Here is a 12,505-nt window from a genome sequence, read left to right on the forward strand (position 1 = left end):
ACTGTCTTTCGTTGTTTTGAACTGTTTGTATGTCCATGCTTTCACTGGGTAGGTCTGGCCGTTTGCCGCTAGCTACTGTTGAGAACCTTCTTTGTGTCATCGTCTTCGCTAGGTAGATGACACCGTCTACCGCTGCCTTGTGTTGGGAACCGTCTCGGCGCATTTTGCATGCTGCGTAACATGTCCCGGCCCCACGTCCTGTACCCAAGCAGGGGTCCCGGCCGTATGTCCTGCTTCCAAGGAGGGGTCCGGGCACTGTGTTCTATGTTCCTGATCCTTCCTGTACCAAGTCAAGGCTTTGGTGTGTCGTCCAGTCCTAGCCACGTCCAAGAACCTTGTCCTGTCCAAGCCTCGGCTTTGTATTCTGGTCTTGTCCATGTGCCTCACCCAGCCCAGTAGAACCTTGCCCGGCCCGGTGTTGGGAATCCCTCGGCCTGTGCTGGTGTTCCCTTGTACTGTCCGGGAGTCTCACAACCAATCCTGTTGCCTCTCCTCGTCCTGTAGCCACGTCTATTCCTCGCCTGGTTCGGGAGATCAAGCCCGTGTCAAGACCCAGTTTCTTGGTCCTCGTCCAGTCTCTGACTGGGGAGTCCAAGCCCAGGCTTCTGTTTCCCAGGCACATGTCCTGGTTCAGCTATCCTAGCCAAATCCTAGCCCAGGCCCAGCATTCTTTTCTCGTCCAGGCCCTGTGTCATGTCCAGTGGACTTTCTTCCCCACTTTCCTTTCTTCCTTCACACGCCTAGTCCTGTTCCTGGTAGTTCAGTGTCTGTGTCTTGCATTTGGTTCCGCTCCCAGCGCCCCCTGCTGTCACTAGCAGTATTAACTGAAAATTTAGATTTATAAAGATTAGAATAGGAATCCATAAATATCTTATTAATTTCATAAGGGTCTAATGTTTCAATTTTATTTGATATACGTATTTTCAAAATCTCTATTCCAACCACATTTGCCTTTAACTGACAAGTCATCAGTTTACCTGATTTATTACAATATATTAAAAAATGCCTTTTTGAATGAATAAGTTGCTGCTCAATGGGAAGGTACAAAAGCAGATCATATTGTGTTTGAAGTCCAGCCCTTTCCTTATATAGATCTTCAGTAGGTTTTAGTGGGTACGCATTATCTACCTCTCTAATTTTATTAGTAATCACTAAAAGTTCTGCTTTGGTTTTCCTTCTTAAACCTGCTGCGTATGATATTATTTGTCTCTTGGGAAAACATTCATCGTATCCTATATAACCAAATTTGGCATGCCTTCTGTTGTACTAACTTCAAAAAATATTGACAATTGTTCCTTGATGAAACTAACAAAAGCTGAATCCAATAAGAATACGGGATTCAATCTCCACTGTGACATTTCTAAAAAAATTCTCAGAGAGCTTCAGAGATAATTCCACAGGCGCGTGATCCGACAGAGTTATGACGTCATATGCACACACGGCAACGGAATATAACACCCGTGTATCGAAAAGAAAATAATCAAATCTTGAATGTTTATTATGAACGTGTGAGAAAAAAAAAGAAAAACCTATTTTATTAGGGTGTTTATATCTCTAAATATCAACCAGGCCATATTTTGAAAGGAAAGAAGTAATACAGGAGGCCGCTTTATTAGGAAGCGACGTATTTTCGATAACTTGTCAATCGCCGGATTAAGACAACAGTTCAATTCAACGCTCATGACCAACTTATATTTATTTAGATTCGGTAGCTCAGAAAAAAGGTTCTTAAAAAATACACGACGATCTGAATTCGGTGCGTAAACACACACCAAGGCTGCCTTTCGACCGCATACTAAACCAGAGACAATTAAATATCTTCCAATCAAATCAGTAACAGTACTAATGTGTGCAAAAGGGATTTTAGAATTAACAAAATTAGCTACTCCTCTAACATTATTTTTGATATATAATTATATAAAGGTGCTTACAATTATTTTTTTAAATAGCGATCTTCATCCTGTCTCCGTACATACATAACATCGGCATAAAACTAATCTAATAGCCCCACCCCCAAAGACCGGAAATTAGCGACACAATAGTCAAGCCACGAGCTAAACTCAATAACCCTCGACCTCATCTTCCATTTTGCAGCTATATTAACAATGTATATGTTTACCCCTTCCGATTCCAGACATAATAAAAGAGATGAACACGTTTGGAATAATGTAATGGTATGTCTATCTGTAGTTAAAATTAACTAGCGACGGCCGTCTTGAATTCATCTGAAGTATTATGAATCATGTATTCAGAAAATAATAAATCTTAGCAAATAACACATTATGACTGAAGCAATATTCATGTTATGACTAGCGAGAAAAAAATATAAAATAAATCGGACCAGGTCCTTTCTGGACATCCATAACATGTAAAAGGTTTGCCTCAAAACAAATACGAATATATACTAATTATTAACAAATATAGAAAGGAATTAAATCAACCACGTCCTGTACTGCCATCCAAAGAGCATAGCACAGACTTTTCACAAGATATCTATAAACACCTTCCAGTTCAAAATTAACTTTTCTGGTTACAATGGGCACAAATTGAAATGTTTAATTAACTCCCACCCATCAGCTGGAGAAAGAATCCTTTGTGGCTCACAGTCAGGAGGAAACATTATGACACGAGTGTGATAAGAAAACAATGGACGGCATTTTTTAACACACTATTCAATCATCACTTCCTGGTATTTAATTCTTTCTTCAAAAAAAAAACACTCTGGAGCAAAATCTTCCACTACTCGAATTACAATCGAATTGTAGATTAGCTTCCTTCTTTTTCTAACCACTCGGAGATGGCTTCTTTGGTTGTATAATAATTGAAGCAAAGTATGATTAGTCTGGGTCGTCGTCCAGATGAAAGCCGAAATCTTGGAATGATATGTGCTCGATCGAGCATAGTGTTCGCTTCGCTTCAAGGATCTTATTTAAAAGTGAATGCAGCATATTAGAGAGGAACTTTAACAGCTCGCCAGTTTCAGTATTTTAGACAAATGCAGTATACGCAAATTTCTGAGGCGCACTCCGCTGTCAAAATCAACCATTTGTTTTTCTTTCTTCATAATTCCAAAGAACCTTCCTTAATTTTATTTTCTACAGATGAAATTTTCAATCCTTGTTCGTTGATAGTTTGCCTGAAAAGTTCATGTTCCTTGTCATTTCGATAAGTAGTCAGTCTCAGCGTCTGGAATTGAAAGTCCAAATACTTTAGAGATTCTTGAACAGTAAAGGTGGATTTTTCAAGCATCTTAATGTTAAGCTATTCAAATTCAGGTTTCATATTTTGCAATGAAGAGATTATTACTGCTAAAGTAACATGTTCCTCCGACATTTTTTTTTTTTTAACTTGTTCCGCTTGTTCCATTTCGGGAAAAGTCCTGCTTCTCAATTCCATACCAGATCGACTTCGTGCCATCGTGGTTCAGTCATAAATACTTCAACAGAAATAACGAGTCTTCAAACTTAAAACAAATCTATCAGTGGAATGTAAGATATTAAAAAAAAATAGTGGAACCGCTATAAAAACGCGGCGCACTCTGTTCGCTGCAAAATTTTCGTTGACAAATCTATTAGATTTCTTTGAGGAACTAACAAGCAGTGTGTAAAAGGAGAGGCAGTTGACGTCACTTACTTTGATTTTCAGAAATCTTTTGATAGGTTGACACACATTAGGTTGCTTAACAACATAAAATCCTTTGGCTTTACGGGATATATATTGCAATGGATAGCGGAATGCCTGACAGGCTAGAGGCAGGGTATGAGAATTATTTTTTTTTTCTCGTTGGCTGCCGGAAACTAGTGGTGTACCTCAGCAGGCTGTGTTGGGAAAGCTACTTTTCGTATTCTTTATCAAGGATTTGGATAATCGAATTGAATGGTTTGTTGCAAAGTTTGCTGATGATATGAATAAAGGTGAAGATGTAGCTTGTATTGAGGAAGCAATGTGTTTGCAGCAGGATTAATGAAATTGGAAGAACAGGCAAAAATATGGCAGATGGAATACAGTGCGGCAAAATGTATGATAATGCATTTGCTAAATGGAACACTAGGGCGGACCTTTATCTAAACGGGGAGAAGTTTCAAATATCAGAGGTGCGGAGGGACAAGGGACTCCTCATGAAAGACATCCAGGATGTTGTTTTATTAGCTGAGTCTGTGGAAAATGTTAGCATTTATTTTAGGGAGAATAGTGGCAAGGGTAATTTTTTCACACTGAGAATGTTGGGTGCGTGGAATCCACTGCCGGCTGCAGTAGTGCAAGCTAATAAAATAGGGTCTTAGGGAATAACCATAGGGAAATTGTTAGCAGTCTTTGTAGTAGGCTACAACATTGTGGTCGGCACAACTTTGTGGGCCAAGGGGCTGCAGATTTCTGGACTCTATGTTCTATGAAACGCTCCGACGTCCCTGTCATCCTTGTATCTGGCAAGTCCAACTGCTGTTGAGACAGTGTCCTGGCAAAAGCCACACAATGAAGACAAAAGAACACTCAAAGCAACTTCATGCAATGTGTTATTGAGAAGCAAAAAAAATGGTGAAGCCCAATGGCAACAGTTGTTCTCTGTGCAGTCCGGCTCATCACAGCCTTTGAAACATGTAACTGCACCTGAGCTGTCATATATCTCTTGGTGGCTTCCATCACTAGTCCAGTTCTTGCACGATCTCTCACTTTTTGAGGACAGCCTGCTCTTGGCAGATTTACCGCTGTGTCATATTCTTTCCAACTACTTACATCTGTGAACTGAACCCTGTGATGCATCACAAAACAGAAAGCTTCAGTCTGAGAACCGAAGTATAACGTTATTTCTAGTAGTGGTCTTTGAATATAATTTGCAATCAGATCTGCAGTGGCTTATCTAAAAGGAATCCCCACTAGATGCATTTTAACAAATTGCAATCTATTGGCATTAGACCAACGATATACCGGTTTCACATTTAAGATAAAGGGCGATGTACGGGATTGGCGGTGATTCTGCATTTGCAGTTTGTGGTGAAAAAACAGGGCAGTAACATTTAAATAATCTCTCCTCCTGGGCTGTTAGTTACGAAGTCAAATCGAACAGTAATGTACACCATTTATTGTTGCTTTTAAGCTAGATAATCCGGATCAGCTGACGACAAGGAACTGCAATTTGATAATTCTCGAATGGAATTCTACACAGCGACGAGGGATTTAAAATATTGGTGGCTTGGGAATGAGCAGGACACGCCGTAACATTACCGCTGTCGTCAGTGATAACGCTTCAGAGTCAACAACATTATCATCACGTTCAACGGTGGGCGTGTAATAGTAATGACGTCGGCAGCCGTGCCCGCAGTGATATCATCATCTCAGTTCAGTGAGAAGCAATGACAACATCGGAGTGCTCAGTGACGTACTTTGAAAGTGCAGATTATTCTGCATATTGAATACAAGAGCCCGTAACCGGAGAACTTGTAGCAGAGTCACAGATCGGTTGTGTTGCCGGCACGGTGTCCAGGTACAGGACAGCTTATCTGCCCTGTAGATGAACTGGCAGCGGAAGTGGAAAGGACCGTTTGCGATGGTCAATGAGGGTACTAACGACAAACGTAGAACGAGAAAAAACTTCCCTATATAGGAATTTAAGCTACAAGGGTCAAAATTCAAAGATAGCACAGAACCTGTAATTTTTTGCATTACTATCTGAGCGACGAGCAAACTATCATTGATCAGGAGGTTCAGCGTGTTAAAAGCCAGTTTTAAGGTGATTATTGATTACAGGGAGACGCTGATCATTTTGAGAAGATGTCCACAGAGTGACAAATGGATTACAATGCAGATATGTAATTTCTGATGAGGCTGAATAGAGCTGCACTGTGCACATGTATACTGACATCATTCTTCATATACAAAGCCGGGTGTAGATCATTAACAAAACAATAGAAGTTACAAGAAGAATCTATACAAAGCCCTTTCATTCTTTCCATTGAAAGTCAAAGCTTTGAGTAGTGTTCTGTTACATTGTTGCACCTCAATGAATCGCGATTCTGCCACACGTGATATTCTGAGATGCTTTACAACTTCAGTAATGAGCAGATTCCGCAACCAAGCTGGCTCCTCATTCTCCTGTACCAGACAACACTACCATGCGTTCCTTCAACAATTTGTCACTGCCATGGGTGCACCAAGCCCAGTGTGTCCTTCAGCATGTGCTGCTGCAGCCTGGAATGTGCCAGGAGAATCCAGGCGGCAAATGGCTGTTTTTGGCTGTTTTAAAGGTGCCTGCTCAAATTTTTCCCTGTACTTCGCCTTCTTCACCTCGACCAAAAATGATGCTGCTTCACTCAGATGGCTGATCAGAGAGAAACTGACGGCTGCTTGTCTTCTTTTATACGCACCACCTCGGACGGCCCGAGGAAATTGCAGGGAGTAAGACTTGGAAAGAGTATGAGATAGAGTCAGAGTGTCGGATTGCTGACAGCGGCCCCTCATCTTCAATCTGTCCCAGCTCTTCAACACATCCACCAGTTTCCAATGGTGTATACACAACAGAACGGAATTACAGCACTCTAGTCAAACTCTCTCACACACCCGATCCATATTGAAGGATTCGCTGGTTCTAATGTTCCCAGCTCTACTCCAGAATTATAAGGAATAATTTCCACTCAAGAAAGAAGTTGTGGAGTCGGTGAAAGTGCTGTCATTCCTTTGCCGGGATCAAGAACAGTGCAGTGCAACCTCCTCAGAAAGAGCAGCTGGAAGGCCAGGGTACAGTTGGTCGCAGCGTAAGATGCAGATTTTGCGGAGAAATTGAACTATGTTCACAGGAATGAGCTGCATATACAATCAGATCAGTGTAATTAGAGCCTTCTCCAGCACATTTAAATGGATTCAGGAAGCTCATTCGGACTGGAGCTTCACTGACTACAAGGATAGCAGAGGATTGCTCAAACAGGTAATTAGAAAAGGAAAAAAAAAATGACATATAACGTCTTTGTTGAGTAGAATCAAGAATAATTCAAGGCATTTTACCTTTATTTCCTGCAGCGGGTGAGAATAGGTCAAGATTTGACAGAGATATATATGAAGGGTATAGACAGGGTGAATGAGTTAATTGTATTCTGAGAAATGAGTTTGATCCTGCAGTTATTGAAGGGAGATGATTGCAGGCTGACCGGGACAGGGACCTCAGTTTTCGAACACATTCAAACACAGAAGTATACTGATCCTCCTGATATCTTCGGCCGTCAGCTGAAGATTTAAACAGTCGGAGAGAATTATTGGAAAAAAGCGACTGTCAGACGCGTTGGGAACAACAAGGCTTGTTTGAAATATTTTGGATGAAATTCTGACATCATGGATGAAAGAGACATTCTTTCATTCACAACTTCAGGACTGAAATCTTCAACAATGCGAAATTTGAAATCTTGAAAGTTGAGCATAGCCTTCTGCCGGAATTGCGTTCTGGGGATGTTGTAGCTGCTCAGCAAGATAATCCTGGTTTTGGTACCATTGGTCCAAAAGGAAGACATGGCTTAAGCGGAGAGAGAAGAAAAAACAAACACGCGTCTGTGCTTCCATTACTACGAGAATTGCCTCTGTTGGAGTTGAAGAACCAGATTTATACCGAGTAAGGTCATCACCAGACCGACGCCAACGTTTCCATCTGGTTCTGCCCGAGAAGCATTGAAGGATGGTGATAAAACTGTTCTCGCTGATTCTGGATATTTGTGTGTGGAGAAGACCTATGGATTGCCTAATAGTCGGTTCTACAGGGCCCGAATGAAGTCTGGGGTAGACGAATACTACAAGGCATGCAATCAATTCATAAGCTGGAAGACACTGTCTACGCGGGCAGCTCCCTTGTCCAATTTGTAGAGTGCGAGGCCTTTGGACCTGGATATGGATCTCCTGTCAATAGAATCCGATGCCAACAACACGGCAAATGCCTTAGTCATCACGGACAATTACACCAGATATGCTCAAGCTTAACCTAACAAGAACCAGAGGGCGACTGCGGAAGAGAAACGTGTTATGGGAGAAGGATTTCATATATTATAGCCGTTCCATGCGAATACAGAGTGATCAGGGACGGGACTTCGAAAGCAGAGTCATTTGTGAGTTATTCAGCATGCTTAGAGCCAAGAGCTCGAGGACCACGGCCTACCACCGACAGGGTGAACCGCAGCCTCAGGGGATTAATCGAACTTTGCGAGACATGCTTTAGACCATGCAGATCAGCAAGAAGAGCAGAATTCAACATATTGGGTAATTGTATAATTGTATACTAAGTGAAGCTACAGGGTACTGGCCATATTTCCTGATGTTTGGGCGCGAGGCAGGATTGCCCATTTACCTTTGTTTTGGGACTGACGAGGGTGACTTGCCACCTAAGATTGATTAGAAGTATGTGTCTGATTAAGAAGAGATTTGAAAAAGACTTATGAATTATCAGGGGTCGCGGCGGCCAAGTAGAACCTAGGGTCTAAAAGAAGTATGATCAAACATGATGGCAGTGTATAGTATTTATGGTAAGACTCTTGGCAGTGTGGAAGATCAAAGGGATCCTGGGGTCCGAGTCTATAGGATGCTCAAAGCAGCTCCGCAGGTTGCCTCTGTGGTAACGAAGGCGTACAGCGTCTCGGCCTTCTTCATTCGTGGATTTGAGTTTAGGAGCCTAGAAGTAATATGCTGCTATATGGAAACTGGTCAGACCCCACTTTGCAGTACTGTGCTCAGTTCTGGTTGCCTCACTACAGGAAGGATGTGGAAGTCATTAAAAGGCAGCAGATGAGATTTACAAGGATGTTGCTAGATTGGGGAGAGTCCCTTATAAAGACAGCTTAAGTCAAATGGTTTTTTTTTTTCTCTTTGGAGCGACGAAGAATGAGAGGTGACCTGATAGAGGTGTATAAGATGATGAGAGGCATTGGTCGTGTGGATAGTCCAAGGCTTTTTTCCAGGTCTGAAATAGTTGCCACAAGAGGACACAGGTTTAAATTGCCGGGACGTAGGTACAGAGGTGTCAGGGTTAAGTTTTTTTTCAATCCAGAGAGTGGTGAGTGCTGCAATTGGCTGCCGTGAACGGTGGTGGAGGTAGATACGACGGGGTCGGATAAAATACTTTTATATAGATACATGGAGGTTAGAAAAATAGAGGGCTCTATCTAAGCCGAGTAATTACTAAGGTAGAGACATATTCGGCACAACTTTGTGGGCAGAAGGGACTCTACTGAGGCGTATATTGTCTTTGTTTTTAAAAGGTGAGGTTCTCCGAACTCCTGCCGGGAGAAGCAGTCCTCATAAAGAATTTGGGGCTACCTTGAAAGGATAAGTTGGCTGACCGCAGGGCGGATACGCCCTATGTGTTGTAAAGTCATATAAGTCAAACCGACCAGTTTTCCGTGTTAAATCAAAGGGTCCTAATCGGCCTGCCAAGATTCTCTATCAGAACCTCCAGCTGCATCGGGTCAGGAGGTAAATGTAGACCCAGAGCTCGACTTGGAGCCTACACTTTATAAGAGGATTCTGCGGACATACGGGGTGAATACCGGCCCCCAACAGGCGAGGTTACGTGGGCCCTAACACTTGAGAGGGTTACTATTTCGGAGGATGAGGGCCTGGATTTGTGGTACATGTCTCCTTTCGCTAACACACCATTGATTGAGAAAGAGACTTCCGGACCTTCTCCCATTGGAACAGGTGAGATATGATGGGCTATCTGTGGGCAGCCTAGGTTTCAGCGGGTCTCTGTAGGAGAGGAAGAAGGTTTGGGTCCGGGACAGAGAACTCTGAGTTGCAGGTGGGACGAGTGATAGATCGGAGGAGGCCTGGTCAGGTGGACCAGAAGAATCTCGAATTTTCGGAACCTGACATATTAGATAATATTGCGCGGAGATCTCAAAAGTATTAAGAGACCACCGGATAGGTTGGCCTACGTAGCACCAGGTGTAGAGAGTGTGACCCCTACTGCTTTGGGGAGCCTTGTGACCCCCATTTACAACTGGCTTGAGTTTTGCGTTTTGCAGGAATTGTTGTTGAATTATCTCAACATCATGAGGGCATAGGTAAATTTGGTGGGGGGAGAATGTAACCTACTGTAAGGTTTCACTGATAATATAATGGTTTCTCTGTAGCAGCAATGTTTGGCTTATAACTGGAGATAACGGGGTTTGGAATACTGTTGTTCTATCTTGTGAGTCTGGAAGAGAGATTTTCGCGGTCAGTTACCGCGGAGAGAAGAAGCGAATGGAGAGTTGGTAGATCATCAGATGGACTTCGAGCGATGGTCCGATGGGCAGCGCCGATTGTTGTAGTTCGATGGGGGACAAGCGGCTTATCAGTGAGCTCCAGCTTTGCCTAATAAACTCGTAAATAATAATGGACATTTTTTTCTCTTTTTTTCGCTTTCTTTCCTAGCCATATATTCAAAGTAAGAATTAAGAAGCTTAATCAATCAGCGCACATTATCTATTGTCTGTTATTTCGGGGTACTAATGTTTAACAGGAGACACATCGCGGAACTTCAGCCACACGAGATTTCTTATGTTTGGCCGCACCAGGGGCTATTGCCAATCAAATTAAGACACTAACCGAATCCAGAGCTACATTTGCATCGGGGTATTGCTTTTATGGACTTTGTTAGACGACCATATCATCTGTGCTTTTGTCGATCGTTCCTTGTCTGATTTGCTGTGCGAATTGAGGGGGTATCGGGTTAATGTTCTGTTTGGTGCTGTTACCTATCTGTGCATTGGAGGAGTTGTTCCTGTGAGGTTGATGTTAGAACACAAAATATTACAGCCTATTACAGACTCTTCGGCACACAATGTTTTGCTGACCCTCAAACCCTGCCTCCCATATAACCCCCACGTTAATTTCCTCCATATATCTGTCTAGTAGTCTCTTAAAGTTTACTAGTGTATCTGCCTCCACCACTGACTCAGGCATGTGCATTTCACGCCAGAAACACTCCCTGAGTGAAAAAACCTTCCTCTAATATCCCCCTTGAACTTCCATCCCCTTACCATAAAGCCATGTCCTCTTGTACTTTGTTCTTTGGAGAGTAGAAGGTTCAGGGAGGACTTGATAGAGGTATTTAAAATAAGGAGCGGGATAGATAGAATTTACGTCGATAGGCTTTTTTCCATTGAGAGTAGGAGAGATTCAAACAGGAGGACATGATTGGAGAGTTGGGGGCAAAAATTTAAGGGTAGCAAGAGGGGGAATTTATTTACTCAGAGACTGGAAGCTGTGCGGAATGAGCTTCAAGTAGAAGTGTTAGAGGCAGTTTCGGTATTGTCATATAAAGTAATGTTTGACAGGTATATGGACAGGAAAGGAATGGGGAAATGGAGGGCATTTGGCTGAGTGCGGCCCCGTGGGACTATATGAGAGTAAGCGTCGGCAGGGACTCGAAGGGCTGAGATGGCCTGCTTCCATGCTGTAATTGTTATGTGGTTATATGCATTGAGCAGAGGTGCCCTTGGGAAGAGGCGCTGGATGTCCACACTACTTATTCCTCTTACTACCTTGTACACCTCTGTCATGTCTCCTCTCATCATCCTTCTCTCCAAAGTGTAAAGCTCTAGCTCCTTTAAGCTCTGATCATAAACCATACTGTCTAAACTAGGCAGTATCCTGGTAAATCTCCTCTGTACCCTTTGCAATGCTTCCACATACTTCCTGTACTGAGGCGACCAGAAATGAACGCAGTACTCCAAGTGTTGCATAAGCAGAGTTTTATGAAGCTGCATCATTACATCACATCTCTTAAACTCTATCCCTCGACTTATGAAAGCTAACACCTCATAAGCTTTCTTAACTACCCTATCTACTTGTGAGGCAACTTTCAGGGATCTGTGGATCTGTACTCCAAACTTTCTGCTCATCCACACTACCAAGTATCCTACCATTTACTTTATACTCTGCCTTACAGGTTTTCTTTCCAAAGTGTGCCACCTTACACCTCTCTGAGCGAAACTCCATTTGTCACTTCTCAACCACTACTGCATCCTATTACTGTCTCTCTGCAATCTTCGACAATCATCCACACTCTCTACAACACCACTAAGATTTGTGGGATCTGCAAACTTGCCAATCCACCCTTCTACCCCCATGTCCAGGTCGTTAAAAAAATCACGAAAAGTAGACGTTCCAGAACAAATCCTTGTGAGACACCACTAGTCAGAACCCTCTAACCTTAATGCACCCCCTCCAACACAACCCTCAATCGTCAGCAGGCAAGCCAATTTTGAATCCACCTTGTCAAACTCCCTGGATCCCATGCCTTCTGATATTCTGAATAAGCCTGCAATGTGGAAGGTTGTCAAATGCCTTACTAAAATCCATGTAGATCACATCCAATGCACTACCCTCATCTATATGCCTGGCCACCTCCTCAGATAATCTGTTTTTGTTCTCTTTTGTGAAAGTGAGAAGGGTTTCGGTTGTTCATGGTCGAGTTGCTGTTTTATTATTTGCAGGGGGTGAGTTTGATGTTTCTCTTTCAACATCTTTCAGGTTCTTTATTTGTTCCCTT

Source organism: Hypanus sabinus, chromosome 31, assembly GCF_030144855.1.
Source record: "Hypanus sabinus isolate sHypSab1 chromosome 31, sHypSab1.hap1, whole genome shotgun sequence".
NCBI classification, from domain to species: Eukaryota; Metazoa; Chordata; class Chondrichthyes; order Myliobatiformes; family Dasyatidae; genus Hypanus; species Hypanus sabinus.